Here is a 23,756-nt window from a genome sequence, read left to right as displayed (position 1 = left end):
TGATGGGTGAATAAAACTATCTTATTTGGATTACAATCCCTGGAGTGCCGCTTCTTCCGTATTTCAGAAATAAAAATGAAATGCATCAAACAGCCTGAGAAAAGTAAAAATAAAAGTGTCATAGGGGTCAGGAGAGGACAATTTTAAGCATACTAATTTTCTTTAAAAAAGTTCTGATTACCGGTATTTTAAGTAGTAAAAAACCCCAAAACATATATAAATTGGGTATCTCTGTAATCTTACGGCCCTACAGAATAAAGAGAAAATGTTTAATGAGAAATGCACTGCGTAGAAACAGAATGAAACGTGAATGAAAAATGGCAGTTTTTTTTAAATTTAGTTACTTTTTTCAATTTCGCCCCACAAATATTTTTTATGTGCTTCACCGTAGATTTTGTGGTAAAATAAATGATGTCCTTACAAAGTACAATTGGTGGCCCAAAAAACAAGCCCTTATAAGTGTCTGAAGGTGGAAAATTAAAAGACTTATGGCTCTTAAAAAGCATGCCGGCATGCGCTCAATTTATTTCTATGGGAGAGCCGAAAAGATTAGAGTACAGCTCTCAGGCATCATCAGCGCTCCCATAGAAATGAATGGAGGGCGTGCCGTCTACCAGACGACAAACGCTCCTCACTGAGAGCACCGGGGTCCCGTCCTGGAGATGGTGGCGGTCCCATTTGCAGTTTGACACCTGTAATTTTGACTGGTCATGACGGTCAATAACGGGTCCCAATGGACCACAATATAGTCCATGGGGTGCGTTGGGCACTGTTATTTTAGGAGAGAATAACTGGTGCCAGAAAGCTAAAAAGATTTGTAAATTTCTTCTATTAAAAAAATCTTCCAGTACTTTTTAGCAGTTGTTTGCTACAGAGGAAATTCGTTTCTTTTTTAATTTCTTTTTTGTCTTGTCCACAGCGCTCTCTGCTGACACCTGATGCCCATATCAGGAACTGTCCAGAGTAGGGGAAAATCCCCATAGTAAACCTATGCTGCTCTGGACAGTTCCTGACACGGACAGAGGTGTCGGCAGAGAGCACTGTGGACAAGACAAAAAAGAATAAAATTTCCTCTGTAGCATACAGCTGCTAAAAAGTACTGGAAGGGTAAAGATTTTTTAATAGAAGTAATGTACAAATCTGATTAACTTTCTGGCATCAGTTCATTTAAAAATTCCACCGGAGTACCCCTTTAAGGTCTGTCCAACATTTCATACAGTTGCACAGTCCACACTACTCTACGACATTTAACCAGAGCAGTTCTGTGGTCATTCATCATGGTCCGTGCATGCACTATTTCTCCCGTTACTATCTTCTGTCACAAAATAACGGCCGTTATTAATAACGGGCTATAACGGGCTAAAACGGCTATTAGAAAAATCCCATAAATTATAATGGGATTTTCTAACCGCCGTATAGGATTCTGTAACTGCCGTATTCAGCTGATTTTCAGACGGAACTTCGTACAGATCTTTAAAAAGGAGTAATTTTGTAGAGTGAAAGAAGCCTTAAAGGAAAACTGTCAGCTTGTCCCCCCCCCCCCCCCCCCCAACCCGCGCACTAACCAGAGGTACTGGCTGGTAGTGCGGGGGTCGCTGATCAGTTTGATGTATACCATGCCTGGATCCGCCATGCCGTTTGCCCGTTATCTTCTTTCGTCTTGATATGCAAATTAGCTGCTATCTGGCACGGGCGGGGTTACTGCCTTCATATGGCACTGTAACGTAACCGTCGCCCGGCCCGCAGCACCGCCTGGCTTATGAATATTCATGTTCTCTGTCATCATCTCACTCTCCTCACCGCTGATTTCATGACTCCACTGCGCTTAAGCGGCTTCCGGGTGTAGACAGGAGCGGTGGTTATGTCACAGAGCAAGATGAAGGCAGTAACCCCGCCCATGCCAGTTAGCAGCTAATTTGCATATCAAGACAAAAGAAGATAACGGGCGAACGGCGAGGCGGATCCGGGAACGGTAAGCATCAAACTGATCAGCATTCCCCGCGCTACCGGCCAGTACCTCTGGTTAGTGCAGGTGGAGCAAGCCGCCAGTTTTCCTTTAACCCCTTAAGGACCCAGCCATTTTACACCTTAGGACCCGGCCATTTTTTGAACATTTGACCACTGTCACTTTAAACATTAATAACTCTGGAATGCTTTTAGTTATCATTCTGATTCTGAGATTGTTTTTTCGTGACATATTCTACTTTAACATAGTGGTAAAATTTTGTGGTAACTTGCATCCTTTCTTGGTGAAAAATCCCAAAATTTGATGAAAAATTAGAAAATTTAGCATTTTTCTAACTTTGAAGCTCTCTGCTTGTAAGGAAAATGGATATTCCAAATAATTATCTTTTTTAATTCACATATACAATATGTCTACGTTATGTTTGCATCATAAAATTGACATGTTTTTACTTTTGGAAGACACCAGAGGGCTTCAAAGTTCAGCAGCAATTTTCCAATTTTTCGCAAAATTTCCAAAATCACAATTTTTCAGGGACCAGTTCAGGTTTGCAGTGGATTTGAAGGGTCTTCATCTTAGAAATACCCCACAAATGACCCCATTATAAAAACTGCACCACCCAAATATTCAAAATTACATTCAGTCAGCATTTTAACCCTTTAGGTGTTTCACAGGAATAGCAGCAAAGTGAAGGAGAAAATTCCCAATCTTCATTTTTTACACTCGCATGTTCTTGTAGACCCAATTTTTTTATTTTTACAAGGGGTAAAAGGAGAAAATGGATTGTTATTTTTGTAGCCCAGTTTCTCTCGAGTAAGCACATACCTCATATGTCTATGTAAAGTGTTCGGTGGGCGCAGTAGAGGGCTCAGAAGCAAAGGAGCGACAAGGGGATTTTGAGTGTATGTTTTTCTGAAATGGTTTTTGGGGGGCATGTTGCATTTAGGAAGCCCCTATGGTGCCAGAACAGCAAAACCCCTCCACACGGCATACCATTTTGGAAACTAGACCCCTTGAGGAACGTAACAAGGAATAAAGCGTGCCTTAATACCCCACAGGTGTTTCACAACTTTTGCATATGTAAAAAAATATATAATTTTTTTCACTAAAATGTGTGTTTCCCCCCAAATTTCACATTTTTGAAAGGGTTAATAGCAGAAAATAAACCCGAAAATTTGTAACCCCACCTCTTCTGAGTATGGAGGGACCCCATAAGTTGACCTGAAGTGCACTACGGGCGAACTACAATGCTCAGAAGAGAAGGAGTCATATTTGGCTTTTTGAGAGCAAATTTTGCTCGGGGGCATGTCGCATTTAGGAAGCCCCTATGGTGCCAGGACAGCACCACATGGCATACCATTTTGGAAACTAGACCCCTTGAGGAACGTAACAAGGGGTACAGTGAGCATGTACAACCCACTGGTGTCTGTCAGATCTTTGAAACAGTGGGCTGTACAAAATGTTTTATTTGCACAGCCCACTGTTACAAAGATCTGTCAGACACCAGTGGGGTGTAAATTCTCACTGCACCCCTCATTACATTCCGTGAGGGGTGTAGTTTCCGAAATGGGGTCACATGTGTTTTTTTTTTTTGTGTTTGTCAAAACCGCTGTAACAATCAGCCACCCCTGTGCAAATCCCCTCAAATGTACATGGTGCACTCTCCCTTCTGGGCCTTGTTGTGCGCCCCCAGAGCACTTTGCGCTCACATATGGGGTATCTCCGTACTCGGGAGAAATTGTGTTATAAATTTTGGGGGTCTTTTTTCCCTTTTACCTCTTGTCAAAATGAAAAGTATAAGGCAACACCAGCATGTTAGTGTAAAAAATTTATTTTTTTACACTAACATGCTGGTGTAGACCACAACTTCACCTTTTCATAAGGGGTGAAAGGAGAAAAAGCCCCCCAAAATTTGTTAGGCAATTTCTCCCGAGTACGGCGATACCCCATATGTGACCCTAAACTGTTGCCTTGAAATACGACAGGGCTCTGAAGTGAGAGCGCCATGCGCATTTGAGGCCTGAATTAGGGACTTGCATAGGGGTGGACATAGGGGTATTCTACGCCAGTGATTCCCAAACAGGGTGCCTCCAGCTGTTGCAAAACTCCCAGCATGCTTGGACAGTCAACGGCTGTCCGGCAATACTGGGAGTTGTTGTTTTGCAACAGCTGGAGGCTCCATTTTGGAAACAGTGGCGTACCAGACGTTTTTCATTTTTATTGGGGAGGGGAGGGGGGCTGTGTAGGGGTATGTGTATATGTAGTGTTTTTTTTACTTTTTATTTTATTTTGTGTTAGTGTAGTGTAGTGTTTTTAGGGTACAGTCACACGGGCGGGGGATTACAGCGAGTTTCCGCTGCCGCGCAAAATTTGCTGCATCGCAAACTTGCAGCCTGATAATCACTGTAAGCCCCCTGCCCATGTGAATGTATCCTGTACATTCACAGGGGGGGACCTCCAGCTGTTGCAAAACTACAACGCCCAGCATGCACAGTCTATCAGTGCATGCTGGTAGTTATAGTTTTGCAACAGCTGGAGGCACACGGGTTGGGAAACGCTGAGTTAGGAAACAGACTATGTTTCCCAACCAGTGTGCCTCCAGTTGTTGCAAAACCACAACTCACAGCATTCTCAGGCATGCTGGGAGTAGTAGTTCGGCAACATCTTTAGAGCCAGATGTTGCCGAACTACAACTCCCAGCATGCTTGTAGTTGTAGTTTTGCAACATCTGGAGGACTACAGTTTGCAGACCACTAATACAGTGGTTCCCAATCTGTGCCCTTCCAGATGTTGCAAAACTACAACTCCCAGTATGCCAAAACTGTCAAGGCATGCTTGGAGTTGTAGTTCTGCAACATCTGAAGGGCCAGATGTTATACAGAACTACAACTCCCAGCATGCCTGGACAGTAAGGGCATGCTGAGGATGTGTAGTTTTGCAACATCTGGAAGGGTACAGTGGTCTCCAAACTGTGGACCTCCAGATGTTGCAAAACTGCAACTCCCAGCATGCCCAGACGCCAAGGGCTGTCTGGGCATGCTGGGAGTTGTAGTATACAGGGTCCCATTACAACAATGCATGTCGCTTTACGGCGACGTGCATTGCTGTAAAGGGCCCGACCGCGGCTGAAGATCCACTCACCTGTCGCCGCCGTCTTCATCGCAGGGATCCGGGTCTTCAGGGACGAGGTAAGTACCGGGGCCGGTCCCCAGCACTCCCCCGTCCCCCGCCGCATCCTCTGGTCTTCCTTCCGTCCTCCCCGGACTTTCAGGGGCCGGGCAGGGCGGGAGGAAGTAACCGCCCCCCCCCTCTGCGATTGGTCGGTTAACTAACTGACGGATCGCAGGGGATCGGAGGAGGTGGCCGGCTTGCCACCTCGCTCCTATGCTTCAGCATGGTCCTGGCTGTCTGTGACAGCCGGGATTATGCAAAATTACCGGGCGGTCGGGTCCCAGAGACCCGATCAGCCCGGTATCGCCGCAGATCGCAAGGGCGATTTCCCTTGCGATTTGCGGCGATCGCCGACATGGGGGGCCTACATGGCCCCCCTCGGCGTTTGCCCTGGATGCCTGCTGAAGGATTTCAGCAGGCATCCGCTTCCGATCTCTGCCCGGCGCACAGCAGGGACCGGAAACCGCCAGGGCGTAAGTTTACGCCCTGGGTCCTTAAGTACCAGGGCACCGGGGCGTAAAATTACGCCCTGGGTCCTGAACAGGTTAAAGCAATAACACTCTTATATACATTTTACAGTATAACACATGGCAGATAATATATATATATATATACATAAGGGGACAGGTGTTGGGGGCCCAGGGGACACTGCAGGGAGGCTGCCTGACAGGACAGCAAGGGTACAGGGGTATAACTCCTATACTGGGCCACCACATGTATGTAAATGTTAAAATGTAATACAAAATATCTGATTTAAAAAATAAAAAAAAAGGCAAGGAGGAAAACACAATAGCTCAAAAATATTAAATAGCTGCGTCCTTAAGGGGTTAACATGTGCATCATTTTTCTATTTCTATAGAACTTACCATATTACTTCATACAACTGTATATACACACATATACATATATATAATCAGTGAGTAAAATATTTGCAGTTTCTTTTTGCAATACTTGGTATATTTTGATTTACAAGAGAGTAATTCCCATTTTTTGGTACGGTCACACGTACAGGATCCTGCGCAGATTTGATGCGCAGGATTTGTAACTGCCGATTAGAAGCTGCGCTCAGTCATTTAGCTTACATTGAAATCTGCAGCAGAAAATCCTGCGCATCAAATCTGCGCACGAGTGAACGTTCCCTTTGGCCCTGATTTACTAACATGATCCCGACTCTTTTTATCGGGTTATGTGACACAATTTGAGTCGCACGTCCACTACGACACTTTGTGCGACACATTTTACTGGTAAAAACCCGACTGTTTTCAAATTACTCAGAGTATGTTTTTTATCCTGACTAAAGGGGGCGTGGTTTGCATAATTAGGCGCGTGTTCCCGACATTTTCCTGAAAACCCGACAGTTGTATTTAAAGGGGTACTCCGGCCCCAAGACATCTTATCCCCTATACAAAGTCTGATCGCAATCTAAATTGCAGCACCCACCTGTAAGCACTGCAGGAAGCGCTGGAGGCTCTCAGTGTTATGCCTCCCGACCAAGGGGACGGAGTATAGTGACGTCATGCCCCGCCCCCTCACTGCAAGTCTATGGGAGAGGGCGTGACGGCCCCTCAATGCAAGTCTATGGGAGGGGGTGTAACGGCCCCTCAATGCAAGTCTATGGGAGGGGGCGTGACGGCCCCTCAATGCAAGTCTATGGGAGGGGGCGTGACGGCCCCTCAATGCAAGTCTATGGGAGGGGGCGTGACGGCCCCTCAATGTAAGTCTATGGGAGGGGGCGTGACGGCCCCTCAATGTAAGTCTATGGGAGAGGGCGTGACGGCCCCTCAATGTAAGTCTATGGGAGGGAGCGTGACGGCCCCTCGATGCAAGTCTATGGGAGGGGGCGTGACGGCCCCTCAATGCAAGTCTATGGGAGAGGGCGTGACAGCCCCTCAATGTAAGTCTATGGGAGGGGGCGTGACGGCCCCTCAATGCAAGTCTATGGGAGGGGGCGTGAAGACCCCTCAATGCAAGTCTATGGGAGGGGGCGTGAAGGCCCCTCAACGCAAGTCTATGGGAGGGGGCGTGACGGCCCCTCAATGTAAGTCTATGGGAGGGGGCGTGACGGCCCCTCAATGCAAGTCTATGGGAGGGGGCGTGACGGCTGTCACGCCCCCTCTCATAGACTTGCATTGAGGGGCCGTCACGCCCCCTCCCATAGACTTACATTGAGGGGGCGGGCGTGACATCACAGGGGCGGAGTCGTGATGTCACGATACTCTGTCCCCGTGGTATAACACTGAGAGCCTCCAGTGCTTCCTGGTGGGTGCTGCATGCTAGATTGTGGGGGTCCCCAGTGATCAGACATCTTATTACCTACCCTTAGGATAGGGGGATAAGATGTCTTGGGCCGGAGTACCCCTTTAAAAACCCACCAGAAAGATTGTGAAATACTGAACTTGAAAACCTGACTGCCTTGAGGTGGGGTTTTTTTTTGAAAATCCTGTTACTTTGTCCCCTTAGTAGCTTTTTATATTACGTTTTTTTATTTTTTTGGGGAATTTCTCTTTTTTTTTAAATCTTGTCTTTCCTTTTTTTTTCTTTTTGTTTGTTAACCCATTAACGACCAGGAATGTAAAGTTACATCCTGTTGCAGTTACTTTGCTTTATTTATTTGCTTTTATTTCTCCTGTGCGAACCTTTTTTTTTTTCCGTGCGACAGAATTTAATATCATGCGACAGAATTTTCCTGACATGCGCGAAACATTGATAAAAAAAATTTCGGAAAAAAAAAACCCACTCAGAAAATAACCGGACACTCTTAGTAAATCTGTAGAAAATGTACTGACACCTCATGGTGGTGCTGAGCGATGCGGCCAATCACCTCATGTAGAAATGTCCTCTTTCTCCTCACACACTTACTTTGGCGCCCACAGCAATCATCGCTACTTCTGAAGTCACGCCCCTCTAAGCGCAACGTCCATTGAGACCACGCCCACTCAATGTAATACTGTCTTTGAGACACACGCCCCCCCCTTATAATCTCTGCCTCTGCGGTCACGCCTCCTCCCCGTCTGGCCCCGCCTCCTCCCCACCTGGCCCCGCCTCCTCCCCACCTGGTCCCGCCTCCTCTCCGCCTGGCTCCGCTTTACTGCACTGTCATGATGAATTGAATCAGGGGAGTGAATCTGAAGCGTTCACTGTAAGCCAATCAGCAGAATCACGTAACTTACGTCACACCATGTGCGTTCCAAGCCTCGATCTGCCAACCAATCAAGAAGATGCATTTGGGTGAGGCTCCTCCCTCTCATGTTGCTGTCCTGAAGTGTCTGACACATAGCTGGGGAGACTGAAGAAGTGGAAGGAACCGGTGAGTCCTGTAAGAAGCTTCATATTATTCAGTGTACCCGACCTGGGCAGACACTTGTGTGTATATGAATTCATGGATGTAATGTATATATGTTTGGTGCAGTCAGTTTTCATAGACTTGAATAGATATGAATGAATCATGTTGTATACAGCTGTGCTTCCCAACCAGGGGGTCTCCAGCTGATGAAAAACTACAACTCTCAGCATGCCTTTGGCTGCGGGGCATGCTGGGAGTTGTAGTATTGCAACAGCTGGGGCTACTCTGCTTGGGAAACACTGGTATTTTCTTCTCTAGCTTTTGCAAAACTACAACTCCCAGCATACACTGGTATTTGGCTTGGTCTTCCTTCTGTGAGTCTCCAGCTGTTGCAAAACTACAACTCACAGCATGCCTTTGGCTGCGGGGCATGCTGGGAGTTGTAGTATTGCAACAGCTGGGGCTACTCTGCTTGGGAAACACTGGTATTTTCTTCTCTAGCTTTTGCAAAACTACAACTCCCAGCATACACTGGTATATGGCTTGGTCTTCCTTCTGTGAGTCTCCAGCTGTTGCAAAACTACAACTCTCAGCATACACCGGCATATAACATGGTTTTCCTTCTGTGAGTCTCCAGCTGTTTCAAAACTACAACCCCCAGCATGCCTGGACAGCCTTTCTCTCCAGATGTTGCAAAACTACAATTCCCAGTATACACTGGTATATAGCATGGTCTTCCTTCAGTGAGTCTCCAGCTGTTGGAAAAGTACAATTTCCAGCATGCCCGGACAGCCTGGTCTGGAAACACTGGTATATAGCAGTGGACTGCCTTCTGTGAGTCTCCAGCTGTTGCAAAACTACAGCTCCCAACATACACTGGTATATAGCATGGTCTTCCTTCTGTGAGTCTTCAGCTGTTGCAAAACTACAATTTCCAGCATGCCCAGACAGCCTGGTCTGGAAACACTGGTATATAGCAGTGGACTGCCTTCTGTGAATCTTCAGCTGTTGCAAAACTACAACTCCCAGCATACACCGACATATAACATGGTTTTCCTTCTGTGAGTCTTCAGCTGTTGAAAAACTACAACTTCCAACATGCCTGAACAGCCTTTCTCTCCAGCTGTTGCAAAACTACAGCTCCCAACATACTCTGGTATATAGCATGGTCTTCCTTCTGTGAATCTTCAGCTGTTGCAAAACTACAATTCCCAGCATACCCGGGACAGCCTTTGGCTGTCCGGGCATGCTGCGAGTTGTAGTTTTGCAACAGCTGGGGAAATCCTGGTTGGGAAACACGGGTATATAGCAGTGGTATTCCTTCTGTGAGTCTTCAGCTGTTGCAAAACTACAACTCCCAGCATGCCGTGTGGTAAATCCCATTAGAGCTCCTCCTGGAAAACTCCTCAGTAAGCCAAAGAACACATGACTGAAAAAGATGGCTCTAGAGCAGTGGTCTTCAACCTGCGGACCTCCAGATGTTGCAAAACTACAACTCCCAGCATGCCCAAACAGCCGTTGGCTGTCCGGGCATGCTGGGAGATGTAGTTTTGCAACATCTGGAGGTCCGCAGGTTGAAGACCACTGCTCTAGAGGCTCAGTTTCTTTGATGTACAAGAAAAAAAATGGCGCAAAATTATAGCCTCTGTATTCATAACTGAGAGAACTTAACACAAACTTATTAAAGGGGAACTTATTGAAGGGTCCGACTGCTGGGACCTTCCATGATCTCAAGAACAGGGCCCAAGCACTGTGGTCCTCATTTTCCGAGACGAGTGATTGGTTGCCATGGCCTGCGTTGCGCTTGGTTGCCATGGCGCGCTTGGTTGCCATGGCCTGCCTTGCGCTTGGTTGCCATGGCCTGCCTTGCGCTTGGTTGCCATGGCCTGCCTTGCGCTTGGTTGCCATGGCCTGCCTTGCGCTTGGTTGCCATGGCCTGCCTTGCGCTTGGTTGCCATGGCCTGCCTTGCGCTTGGTTGCCATGGCCTGCCTTGCGCTTGGTTGCCATGGCCTGCCTTGCGCTTGGTTGCCATGGCCTGCCTTGCGCTTGGTTGCCATGGCCTGCCTTGCGCTTGGTTGCCATGGCCTGCCTTGCGCTTGGTTGCCATGGCCTGCCTTGCGCTTGGTTGCCATGGCCTGCCTTGCGCTTGGTTGCCATGGCCTGCCTTGCGCTTGGTTGCCATGGCCTGCCTTGCGCTTGGTTGCCATGGCCTGCGCTGCGCTTGGTTGCCATGGCCTGCGCTGCGCTTGGTTGCCATGGCCTGCGCTGCGCTTGGTTGCCATGGCCTGCGCTGCGCTTGGTTGCCATGGCCTGCGCTGCGCTTGGTTGCCATGGCCTGCGCTGCGCTTGGTTGCCATGGCCTGCGCTGCGCTTGGTTGCCATGGCCTGCGCTGCGCTTGGTTGCCATGGCCTGCGCTTCGCTTGGTTGCCATGGCCTGCGCTTCGCTTGGTTGCCATGGCCTGCGCTGCGCTTGGTTGCCATGGCCTGCGCTGCGCTTGGTTGCCATGGCCTGCGCTGCGCTTGGTTGCCATGGGCTGTCCTAAGAATGGTTGGTATGCACCGGGCTTTGCTTTGTTGCTGTGGGGGCAACTCAGCCAGATTTGCTTTGATTTTACGTCACCGGCCATTTACCGCCAATGTTACTTTAATTTCAGGCCTTTACTTTTGCACCAACCTTTTTGGATCCCCCTGTATTACTGTATTATTCACACATGGGGGGGGGGGGGGGGAGGGGGGAGATTTATCAAAACTTGTGTAGAGAAGGCGTGAAGCAGTTGCCCATAGCAACCAATCAGATCGCTCCTTTCATTTTACAGAGACCTCATTATAAATAAAAGAAGCGATCTGGTTGCTATGGGAAACTGCTCCACTCCTTCTCTGCTCAGGTTTTGATAAATCTCCCCCATGGAGTATATGGTGCACAGATTTTTTTCTTCCTTTTTTTTTTTTTTCTTAACTTATTCCGCTACAAAATCTGGATTTTAGTTTGGAAAAGCTGCAAATTTTCCTTTGCGAAATTCATTTATTTTTGTGTTTCTGCCTTTTTTTTTTTTTGATGATAAAAAGGCACATCTTTAGGCGCAGTGTGTTGTTGCGCCTTTTGTGTGCACTTTTTATTATATGCCCTTTTTGCAAAAAAATCCAGCGGTGCGCTGTTTCCGATGCAGTGGACGTTATTTATTCTGTGCGGTTTTTTTTGCTAAAAGGCGCATAAAATGACGCATCTACCAAAGTGCTGAAAATTCATTCCACGTTGAGACAACCTTTTTCATTGTGGCTGGAGCCAGCGAAATCTGAGATAAAATTCGAAAGGTGCGAGATTTATGAAGGCCGTTCTATAGTAAACTTGGCGCAAGTTAGCCCCAAAAAAAAGCCCCAAAAAATTCTGCCAGGGAGAACAGCATCCTACAGCCAACATTGCTAAATGTCTTCCCAAGGGCCCTTTCACACTACAGAATTTCCACCCAAAGATATTCCGGGGCGGGGGTCCCCTCTGAGGGAAATGCAGTCCGCACAGAATTCCGACAAAAGAATTAACCTGTTGACCCGGATCCGGTATGAACGGATCATTGGAGAACCTATTCACACCTATGTTCTCTTCATGCAGCAGATTTGTAGTGTGAAAAAGCCTTTAGTCTACAGTCAGTGACACCTTAAAGGGGTACTCCGCTGGAAAACTTTTTTTTTTTGTTATCAACTGCTGCCAGAAAGTTAAACAGTTTTGTAAATTACTTCTATAAAAAAAAAATCTTAATCCTTCCAGTACTTATCACCAGTTGTATGCTCCACAGGAAGTTCTTTTCTTTTTTAATTTCCTTTCTGTCTGACCACAGTGCTCTCTGCTGACACCTCCGTCCATTTTAGGAACTGTCCAGAGCAGCATATGTTTGCTATGGGGATTTGCTCCTACTCTGGACAGTTCCTAAAATAGACAGTGGTGTCAGCAGAGAGCACTGTGCTCAGAAAGGGAAATTCAAAAAGAAAAGAACTTCCTGTGGAGCATACAGCAGCTGACAAGTACTGGAAGGATTTAGATTTTTTCATAGAAGTAATTTACAGATCTGTTTAACTTTCTGGCACCAGTTGATTTAAAAAAAAAAAAAAAAAATGTCTTTAAAGGGGTACTCCACTGTCCTAGCATTTAGAACATTTTGTTCCCAATGCTGGGTGCGGCCTGCGTGGGTCGTGACGTCATTGCCACGCCCCTCATGATGTCACTCCACACCCATGCCCCCTCAATGCCACGCCTCCCATAGGCTTGCATTGAGGGGGCGTGGTGTGATGTCATGAGGGGCGTGGTCGTGACATCACAACCCCTGCAGCCCGCACCCAGCATTCGGAACAAAATGTTCTGAATGCTCGGGCAGTGGAGTACCCCTTTAAAAGGCTATATAAGGAATTTATTGTTGGTTTATTGCCACAGTCTGACTGGGAAAGCAGCTTATAAACTTCTTGAGTAATAATCTAGAGACACGTGATGCTAATCCTGACATATTTGCCTTTTTGCCTTGTTTCCTTAGTACTGAGGCCGATGTAATCCCTGGCTTTCCTCCTAGATAAATTTCAACCCAACCCCCCCTCCCCCAGTGCCCACCTTCACTATGACCGTCGGCTCGCGTGCACTTTGTCTCTCTCCTGTTCCGGGTGCATGGTCCATACTAGGGCTGCACCATATATACCGCAATCGCATTGTGATTTTTGAAAATTGCGATATGTACATATTGCCTCCCCCCGGGAAAATTTGCGATTACGTGAGACGACGGTCTGGCACGATATCATGCAGGGTCTGGAGCTGGGCTGCTGCCAAAATTCAAATGCTAATTTAGTGTTTCCTAACCAGGGTGCCTCCAGTTCTTGCAAAAATACAATTCCTAGCATGCCTGGACAGCCCAGGTGAAAGTCCCATAATACACCAGACTGCATGGAGGAGAACGCAATCTGCAGCAGACCTATGGGGGATCGGGGCTAGGTAAGCATCAGTTTTTTTTTCTTTTTTTTTATGTTTCCCTTGCGGCACAGCACAAAATGGGAGCGCGAAGATGTGACATCACGGGGGTCCGGCCTTTGGGACCCCCGAAGATCTCTGTGCAGCATCCAGCGTTTTAAACAGTATGTTCAGAACATTTGGTGCAGGTGACCGTGGTCGTGATGTCACGCCACGACCCCTCGTGACGTCCCGCCCCTTCTTGATGTTACACCATGGCCCCACCATTCATGTGTATTGGAGGGTACATGACCGTCGCCATAGACCCCTGAAATTAGACATCTTATCCCCTATCCTTTAGATAGGGAAAATATAATAGGTAAAAAGAAAAAAGGCGGCGCTCGAATCCCAAAAACCAATGAAAGTATAAGAGGTATTTACTCACCCGGTGTATGTGGGAGGTCACAAAACAGTGATCCCCCACTAACACCTGGAGTCCTCTTCACGCTTATAAACGGAGCCAATCTCCGTCATATGGACATCCCTTAGGGAGGGCGCAGGGTGAGCCGGAATCACAAAACCGTGGTCCGTATATATAGGAGAAAGACAAACCAGCGCTCGGGGACGGTTCAGAAGAAAATAACAGTCAAACCATATTAAGGTATATTGTCATAGAGGTAGACTTACTTCACTAGAGGAGATGTGTAGATAGCATTGCCTTTCACATCATCCCCTTCCAGGAGAGTTTTACAGAATGGCCGGGCAGCCCGTGAGTATATAGGATAAGGTTTATTGCAACGCGTTTCGGAGGACTTACAAGATCGCCTCCTTCCTCAGGCATACAACAAGACAAAATAATAATACAGTCCTTTTATATACATACCATGTCCGGGGGAGAAGCGTGTTAATTGGCTCTTTGTTTCTTACAAAGTTGTAGTTTAAAGACCTGCAGGTCACATGTTCTATACCTGGGTCACGCGATCATAGATCACGTGATGCCCAGTGATGTACTGGCTTCCTCCTAGAAAAGGAGGACTGGAAGTTTCAGCAGTGGGAGCCGCGGCCACGCGACGAATATCGCCACATGATCGAGAATCCCCCGCCGACTTTCCGGAATCATGCGTTTCACAGTGGAACGCATAGCTCAAATGCGCATACGGAGAAGGATAGAATACTCAACGTGTGAGCACCTGGTATATCAAGGGCCCGATGCGTTCCAGGATGGAACGCACTACAAATTCCTATGGGTAGGGGATAAGATGTCTAGGGGCGGAGTAATCCTTCAACATTGTGCAGCCATTGGCCACCACATGTGGGAATGGTTTCCCAGTATTCCCCAAAAGTATTTAGTCAACCACCAATTGTGCAAGTCCTCCCACTTAAAAAGATGAGAGAGGCCTGTAATTTTCATCATAGGTATACCTCAACTATGAGAGGCGGAATGGGGGGGGGGATAAAACAGGAAATCAGATTGAAGGATTTCTAATGAATTAATTGGTAAATTCCTCAGTAACAAAAGTATTTTGTCACCTACAAACAAGTAAGATTTCTGTCTCTCACAGACCTGAAACTTCTTCTTTAAGAGTCTCCTCTGTCCTCAACTTGTTACCTGTAGGAATGGCTCCTGTTTGAACTTATCAGTATAAAAGACACCTGTCCACAACCTCAAACAGTCACACTCCAAACTCCACTATGGCCAAGACCAAAGAGCTGTCGAAGGACACCAGAAACAAAATTGTAGACCTGCACCAGGCTGGGAAGACTGAATCTGCAATAGGCAAGCAGCTTGGTGTGAAGAAATCAACTGTGGGAGCAATTATTAGAAAATGGAAGACATACAAGACCACTGATGTTCTCCCTCGATATGGGGCTTCACGCAAGATCTCACCCTGTGGTGTGAAAATGATCACAAGAACGGTTATCAAAAATTCCAGAACCACACGGGGGACCTAGTGAATGACCTGCAGGGAGCTGGGACCAAAGTAACAAAGGCTACCATCAGTAACCCACTACACCGCCAGGGACTCAAATCATGCAGTGGCAGACGTGTCCCCCTGCTTAAGCCAGTACATGTCGGGGCCCGTCTGAAGTTTGCTAGAGAGCATTTGGATGATCCAGAAGAGGATTTGGAGAATGTCAGATGAAACCAAAGTAGAACTTTTTGGTAAAAACTCAACTCGTTGTGTTTAGAGGAGAAAGAATGCTGAGTTGCATCCAAAGAACACCATACCTACTGTGAAGCATGGGGGTGGACATATCATGCTTTGGGGCTATTTTTCTGCCAAGAGACCAGGATGACTGATCCGTGTAAAGGAAAGAATGAATGGGGCCATGTATTGTGAGATTTTGAGTGAAAACCTCCTTCCATCAGCAAAGGCATTGAAGGTGAAACGTAGCTGGGTCTTTCAGCATGACAGTGATCCCAAACACACCGCCCGGGCAACTAAGTAGTTGCTTTGTAAGAAGCATTTCAAGGTCCTGGAGTGGCCTAGCCAGTCTCCAGATCTCAACCCCATAGAAAACCTTTTGGAGGGAGTTGAAAGTCTGCGTTGCCCAGTGACGGCCTCAAAACATCACTGCTCTAGAGGAGATCTGCATGGAGGAATGGGCCAAAATACCAGCAACAGTGTGAAAACCTTGTGAAGAGTTACAGAAAACATGTGACCTCTGTCATTGCCAACAAAGGGTATATAACAAAGTATTGAGATTAAAGTGGTATTCCAGGCCAAAACTTTTTTTTTTATATATCAACTGGCTCCGGAAAGTTAAACAGATTTGTAAATTACTTCTATTAAAAAAATCTTAATCCTTCCAATAGTTATTAGCTTCTGAAGTTGAGTTGTTGTTTTCTGTCTAACTGCTCTCTGATGACTCACGTCCCGGGAGCTGTGCAGTTCCTATGGGGATATTCTCCCATCATGCACAGCTCCCGGGACGTGACATCATCATTGAGCAGTTAGACAGGAAACTTCAGAAGCTAATAACTATTGGAAGGATTAAGATTTTTTAATAGAAGTAATTTACAAATCTGTTTAACTTTCTGGAGCCAGTTGAGATAGATATATATATATAAAAAAGGTTTTGCCTGGAATACCCCTTTTAACTTTTGTTATTGACCAAATACAAATTTTCCACGATAATTTGCAAATAAATTCTTAAAAAATCTGACAATGTGATTTTATGAATTTATTTTCTCGTTATGTCTCTCATAGTTAAAGTATACCTATGATGAAAATTACAGGCCTTTCTCATCTTTATAAGTGAGAGAACTTGCACAATTGGTGGCTGACTAAATACTTTTTTCCCTCTCTATCTATATATATATATATATATATATATATATATATATATATATATATATATATGTGGTAAGGCCTGCGCAGCTGGCCTGTATTTGTGGGAGGAGCGGGCTGCCTTTAAAAACTCACGGCCGCCTCACATTCGGACGCCGTGGGTTTTTCGGTCGGGTCCGTCACGGGATGTCAACAGGGCGTGGCGTTACGTCCACGTCGGTCACCTGACTGCACGGGTCACCTGACTGCACGGGTCACCTGACTGCACGGGTCACCTGACTGCACGGGTCACCTGACTGCACGGGTCAGCTGACTGCACGGGTCAGCTGACTGCACGGGTCAGCTGACTGCACGGGTCAGCTGACCGGAAGGTCGTTCCAGCCGGCATGGTAGTGGTAAGTGGCCGCGGCTGACCGGGGGTAACGCTGACTGTTCCCCGACTCCGGAGGTAAGCCGGAGTTCAGGGGAACCCTTGGTCAGCCCGGCCCCTGGTTATTATGTCACGGGCGTTGTCATGTCAGACTTGCCGTCTCGGGCAAGTGGTTACACCCTGCCGGTAGGTGTCTGCTCCTCTCTCCAGTGCTGCCTTCCGTGGTAGGTGCAGGAGGCTCACTTTGTGCGCTCCATTTGCCGTGGGGGGCTGTACTGCTGGAAGGTCTTTATGTGTCTCCAGCGTCTCTGCGGGGCTTGCGCGCCCTTCCGCCCAGTCGGGCTCGCCGCTCCGCTCCACCGTGTGGGCTCGTGCTCCCCCCCGCAGCTGCCGGTCTGGTCGGTCAGCTGCGCTCGCCTCCATCCTGTGTCTCCTAAACTAACTTCCTCACAGTGCTCTTTTTATTTATATTTATACTTCAGTGTTTCCCGGCGGTCCGGCTGTTGCGGAGCTGCAGGGCTCATTTATACTGTGCTCCATTACACTGCAGGGGTGGATGGGGGCATGCTTAGCAGTGTTAATACTGTCTCCTTCTTCCTTCTCCCCCATCTCCCCCGCAGTTACTTGTATCCCTCGGTGTGTTGCAAGTTGTCAGCAGCCAGATATAGTCATCCGACTTGGAGCTACGCTTCAGGTGGGGGTTCTATCCTTAATATACGGGAAAGGTGTATTGTTTAGCTTGGTGCCTGTTACTTTACTATCAAATTCATTTTCATGCTTTTCGCTATATAAAAAAAAAAAAAAAAAAATTAAAAAATTTATAAAATGTATACGCTTTATAGTAATTTCATGCACGTTCCTATACATAGACGGTCATGTAGTTGTGCCAGGCACACGCTTCATCGTTCTGCGCATATGCTCATATAGTTGTCTGTGTTCACACTCTTATAAGTTAATTTACATAACATGTGGTCCGTGCATATAGTTGGTTAGTACATACTCATATAATTTGTTCGCTATTGTAATTTGTTCCACACATTTGTCTTATTCTTGTTCCAGATACATGCCTTCATAGTTGTCGTACACACATTTATACCATACACGCATTTATAATAGTCATGCTGTACGCACACGGATAGGATTCATGCCGTACACATCCTGGTAGGACCCATGTCATACACACGTTCGTATAATTTATTCTGTACATACGTTATAGGATTTATGCTCTACACACGCTGGTAGGATTTATGCCGTACACACGTTTGTAGGATTCATGCTGCACACACGCTTGTAGGATTTATGCCGTACACACTTTGTAGGATTCATGCTGCACACACGCTTGTAGGATTTATGTCGTACACACGCTGGTAGGATTTATCCCGTACACACGTTTTTAGGATTTATGCTGCACATACGCTGGTTGGTTTTGCGCTGTATACACGCTGGTAGGATCCGTGCGGCACATACGTTGTAGGATCCCGCGGTACACCCCGCTTGTGGGATTTATGCTGTACATACGTTTGTAGGATTTATGCTGCACATACGCTGGTTGGTTTTGTGCCGTATACACGCTGGTAGGATCCGTGCTGCATATACGTTTGTAGGATCCCGCGGTACACCCCGCTTGTGGGATTTATGCTTTACATACGTCTGTAGGATTCTGCGATACACACGCTCGAGGGATTTATGCTGCACACACGCTATAGATTCTCATTATTCATATGCTTGTAGGTTTTACACTGTTCACACACTCATAGGATTCATGCGGTACTTGTAGAATATACGTTCGTAGGGTTATATTGTATACCACACTTGTAGAGTCATACTGTGTACACACTTGTAGGGTTTATACTGTACACAAGCTTGTAGAATTTATGCGGTACACTTGTAGGACTTTTAACCGTACACTTGCTCGTAGGACTTATATTGTACTCACGCTCATGCATGTTCGTAGGATTCATGTTGGTAACTTTCATACGGTACACACGCTGGTAAATGTTTGTAGGTTCATCAGTTTCTTATTGTCCATACGCTTGTCGGATTTATACTATACACACACTAACAGGATTCATTCTGTACTTGTTGGGCGCATCCTGTACATATGCTAGCAGGGTCATACTATCTACACGTTTGTAGAGTTTACACTGTACACACGCTTGTAGGGTCATATCGTACACACGCTTATAGGGTTCATACTGCACACGCGCTTGTAGGGTTCATACAGTACACACACTTCTAGAATTATGCCGTACACCCACTTATAGGATTCACACTGTACACTCGCTTGTAGGATTATATGGTATATCCGCCTTTAGGTTTCATACTGTACACTTGCTTGTAGGATTCATTCTGCACTCACGCTTGTGCATGTTGTAGGGTACATGCTTGTAGCACTCATACCATACACACGCTTTTACATGCATGTAGGATTGTGCTGCGTACATACTCGTAGAATTCATGCTGTACTCAACTGTAGGGTTTTTTCTGCAATACGCTCACTGGTAGGATATGCTGTACTCACACCTGTTGAATTCTTACTTTACACACGTTAGGGTCATACTATACATTCGCTTGTAGCATTTATACTGTACACTCGGTCGCATAATTTATACTGTATACTCGCTTGTAGGATTTGTTTTGTACACGCGCTTGTTGGGTTTTTCGGTTCACGCTCTTGTAGGTTATGCAGTGCATACGATTATAGCATCCATACCGTACCCTTGCTCGTTGGTTTACGCTGCATACACGCTTGTACACGCTTCCAGGGTTCATCCTACACACGCTCTTGTAGGAGCCATGTTGTACACTCACCCATAGGGATCATTCTATGTACACGCTCATACGAGATACACTGTACGCACGTTCATAGTATTATACGGTCCTCTCACTCGTAGGGTTAATACTGAATATGCACTCATAAGGTTTGTGCTGCATACCCGCTCGCAGGACTTGTATCTTGCATATTTGAAGGGTTATATTACGTGTGTGTTCGGGAATTATGCTACGCGTGCGCTCGTGGCATGTGTTCCATATATGGGCTTGCGATATTTGTGAAGTTCACACGCCCGCAGCGTTCGTGCAGCGCACATGCTCATACAGCGCATGGGGTGTGACCCTGTATGCAGGTATGTTGTCATAATTGTTTCTACATGCATGCATATTCTGTCATCGGTTGTGGTTAGCCACATATGCATTCGCTGGTGGTGCATACGCGTATATAGGTGGCCCGAGTATAGCTTCATCAAGCTGGTGGTACAGCCTCACATAGCGGCTTTTCGACAGTTTTGCACATAGTCGTTCTGTACACATCGGTATATAAGCAGGGGGCAGTTGTTGCTGCTGACACGTCTTCAGAACGACAGTTATGTGACGCTCAGGCGGTTTACCCATTAGACCGCTCACGCCGCAGATGGGGTACGTTGCATTATCTTTGTTGCTGACATGCCTTCCGAGCGACATTGACACTACACACGGGCGGTGTTTGCCCGTTAGGTCCGCCATGTTGCAGAAAGGGTACATTGCATTGTTGTTAATGCACAACATAACATGACACATAGGTGGTGTATACCCATTATGACTACCTCATCTGTAGGGGGATACATTGCAGTTGTTGTTACTGACACGTCTCCAGAGCAACGACGTTATGACACATAGGTGGCGTATACCTGTTATGCCTGCCACGCCTGCAGGAGGGGTACGTCGCATAATTGTTGTTACTGACACACCTTCAGAACAGCAATAACACCACACATAGGTGATGTATACCCATTATACCTGCCACGTCAGCAGGGGGATACATTGCATAGTAGTTGTTGTTGCTGACACTACTTCAGAGCAACAACATTACGACACATAGATGGTGTATACCTAACATGCCTGCCACGCCTGCAGGAGGGTACGTCGCATGCTTGCTACTGACACGCCTTCAGAGCAACAACATTACGACACATAGATGGTGTATACCTATCATGCCTGCCACGCCTGCAGGAGGGTACATCACATGGTTGCTGCTGACACGCCTTCAGAGCAACAACATTACGACACATAGTCTGTGTACTCATTATACTCATTATTCCTGATATAAAAAATTTTTAAAAATTAAATGGATATGCCTATGTGTGTATAGGTAGATAAATATGGGGATATGTGTTTAGATATATACATACAGGTATATATATAGATATATAGTAGAGAGAGCGCCTCACATCAGTACTTTCCAGTTGATGTTCAGTGGGATAGACAACGTATGAATAAATTCAGGTGTTGCTTCATATGTCAGTGTTTCACGCAGTAGTATAGTGGTACTAGGCATATGCGCGGATTAGTGGTTCCGCACATCTGGTCAAATAGTTTATTCAGTATATATGGTCACTCATGCAGTTCATTTTAGCCACACGTTCATAGTTTCTTCGGTACACACGCTCAAAGCTTATACATACACTCATATAGTTGGTCTAGATCAGTCACGTCTACAGTTAAGTCTGGACTCAACCCGACCAGAATAAGGGTGGCGATAATGTCTTGGTATACATTGTGTTCCTTCGGCAATCGGGTATGCTACAGGGATAGCATGATGTTTTCATTCTTAATTGCCACGTCTATAGGTTTCTCATGGTCACGATCTGTTTGGTTCAGGGTGACGGTCATACTGTTACTTGCAGATTTAGTTGAGTCTTTCATGGTTCGGCCTATCACGTCTATAGGTCAGTTCAGTTGCGACCCGACATGACTGCAGGTCGGCGGTAACCTCATCACGTGTCCTTACGTTTGCTTAGCGTTGAGGATATAGCTTGGTTCGGTGTGGTTTGGTTTGTCCTGGCTCTGATTGACGATGATAGTAGTCACATGTTGGGTGAGTCTCATCATCACCTTGCTGCATAAGGGGTTGCATTGCCGTTCATATTCATAGGTTGGTTGCAGTGTAACCTTACACAGGTTTAAGTTGGTGATTACTTAGTCTTGTGTTTACACATTGTTAGCACTCAGAGTTGTATATACGGGCATAGGGTTGTTCTCAGTCTAGGCTTTTCACGCCCATAGCTCACAGCGTACTTCCAACACGTAGCCTAGAATACTACGTGACATTTTCATTGATATTTAGTAGATGTCCCAATGCCATTTTATTCTATTTGCATTCATCGGGTTTTGCCACTTTTCCTTGCATCCAGCATAATACTTTCAAAACATATCTGTCAGGTATCCAGCATGTCATCGCGTGGTTTTCCTCTAACAGGGCGCCATTGTTTGCTTTCCATTCCATGGCATCAATCTACCATGTAGAGTGTACAAAGAGGGAGGTTGCCAGCCATCCAGCAGCCGTCAGCTGACCTATTTAGTTGGTTAGCTGTCGCTTAGGTAGTTCCCCGTTGGTACACCAGGACAGCTCATCATTAGAACACGCTGGCTTTCAGTTGTCTTGATTTCGTAAGGTTAGGGGAATCACATGCAGAGCATTGACCGTAGTTACAATAGCATTGTAGGGATTATATAATTACATGTTGAAAAGGGACGGCTAACGCTTTCAAAACGTTGGTTTGTAAATGTACTTGATAATATTATAGGGTTTTGCCCTCTTTTTCCAGGCATATTCTATACGCAGCAGTTATGGCACACCTCAGACTGTCTGGTTAGTTAGGGGTTGGTATTCAGCAGTAGTAAGGTAGGTAGGTACGCTTCTCGGGCAGGAGCTACGACCACAAGTGGTAAGGCCTGCGCAGCTGGCCTGTATTTGTGGGAGGAGCGGGCTGCCTTTAAAAACTCACGGCCGCCTCACATTCGGACGCCGTGGGTTTTTCGGTCCCACCCTCCCTTAATTTTCATTTACTCAGTCACAGGGTATGCCCTCTTTTTCCAGGCATATTCTATACGCAGCAGTTATGGCACACCTCAGACTGTCTGGTTAGTTAGGGGTTGGTATTCAGCAGTAGTAAGGTAGGTAGGTACGCTTCTCGGGCAGGAGCTACGACCACAAATATATATATATATATATATATATATATATATATATATATATATATATATGCACCACCACACTACCGATATGTTACTTGTAAACCATTCTGCCTGATATGCATGGCTTTTGACACCCCTGTTGTTCTTTGTCATCTCTCCCTCCCCTTGCCTACATCTCCCAGCAATCATTGCATCTCTGCTCCACCAACCAACTCACTCTGAGAGCAGCCCCCACCCTCCTGTACTAAGCAGCATAGAGAAGTTCAGTGTCTGATTGGCTAAGGCTGCACACACCTCCCAGTTCTCGCCACTAAAGAGAGCATGAGTCATCAGTGCAGGGCAGGAACCACATAGTCTGTGTCTCTGAAGAGGGAGGGGACTGCTTTCAGAGAGGGATTTGGACAGTGTGTCTGCTGACACCTCTGTCCATGTCAGGAACTGTTTAGAGCAGGAGAGGTTTGCTATGGGGATTTGCTCTGGACAGTCCCTGATATGGACAGAGGTGTCAGCAGAGAGCACTGTGGTCAGGCAGAAAAGACATTCTAAAAGAAAAGAACTACCTGTAGAGCATACAACAGCTGATAAGTACTGGAGGGGTTAAGATATTTTTTTAATAGAAGTAATTTACAAATCTGTTAAACTATCTGGCACCAGTTGATTTAAAAAAAATAAAAAATGTTTTCCACCGGAGTACCCCTTTAACTGTGTGTCACTGTGTTTGATGCTAGATCCCTTAGCCAGTATACTAGGGTGCACCTTTATTTTAAATTAAAAATGTATCTAAATGCCGATTCTTGA

The 23,756-nt window shown here is 46.2% G+C and overlaps 2 protein-coding genes across 4 annotated transcripts in view; one reads left to right on the top strand and one right to left on the bottom strand.

Moving 5' to 3' along the window:
• Positions 1-7,940, bottom strand: part of MYH7B (myosin heavy chain 7B) — a 207,982-nt gene extending 200,042 nt beyond the window's left edge. Inside the window, exon 1 of the mRNA XM_056549301.1 lies at positions 7,921-7,940. The gene's annotated coding sequence lies outside the window, so the exon portion shown is untranslated. The remainder of the gene's footprint in view (positions 1-7,920) is intronic.
• The window catches only part of GSS (glutathione synthetase), a 175,590-nt gene that overhangs the window by 107,876 nt on the left and 43,958 nt on the right, over positions 1-23,756 (top strand). The window contains exon 1 of one of the 3 annotated variants that reach the window (XM_056549304.1): positions 8,302-8,450. The exons of 1 other annotated variant lie outside the window; for it this stretch is intronic. The gene's annotated coding sequence lies outside the window, so the exon portion shown is untranslated. Of the gene's footprint in view, positions 1-8,301; positions 8,451-23,756 lie in introns of those variants that run through there. One more of the 3 variants, XM_056549303.1, reaches the window with a different exon arrangement.

The sequence above is a fragment of the Hyla sarda genome, chromosome 12 (assembly GCF_029499605.1).
Source record: "Hyla sarda isolate aHylSar1 chromosome 12, aHylSar1.hap1, whole genome shotgun sequence".
Taxonomy (NCBI): domain Eukaryota; kingdom Metazoa; phylum Chordata; class Amphibia; order Anura; family Hylidae; genus Hyla; species Hyla sarda.
Note: the sequence above shows the minus strand (reverse complement) of the source record. Positions and strands in the feature narration are given on the sequence as shown.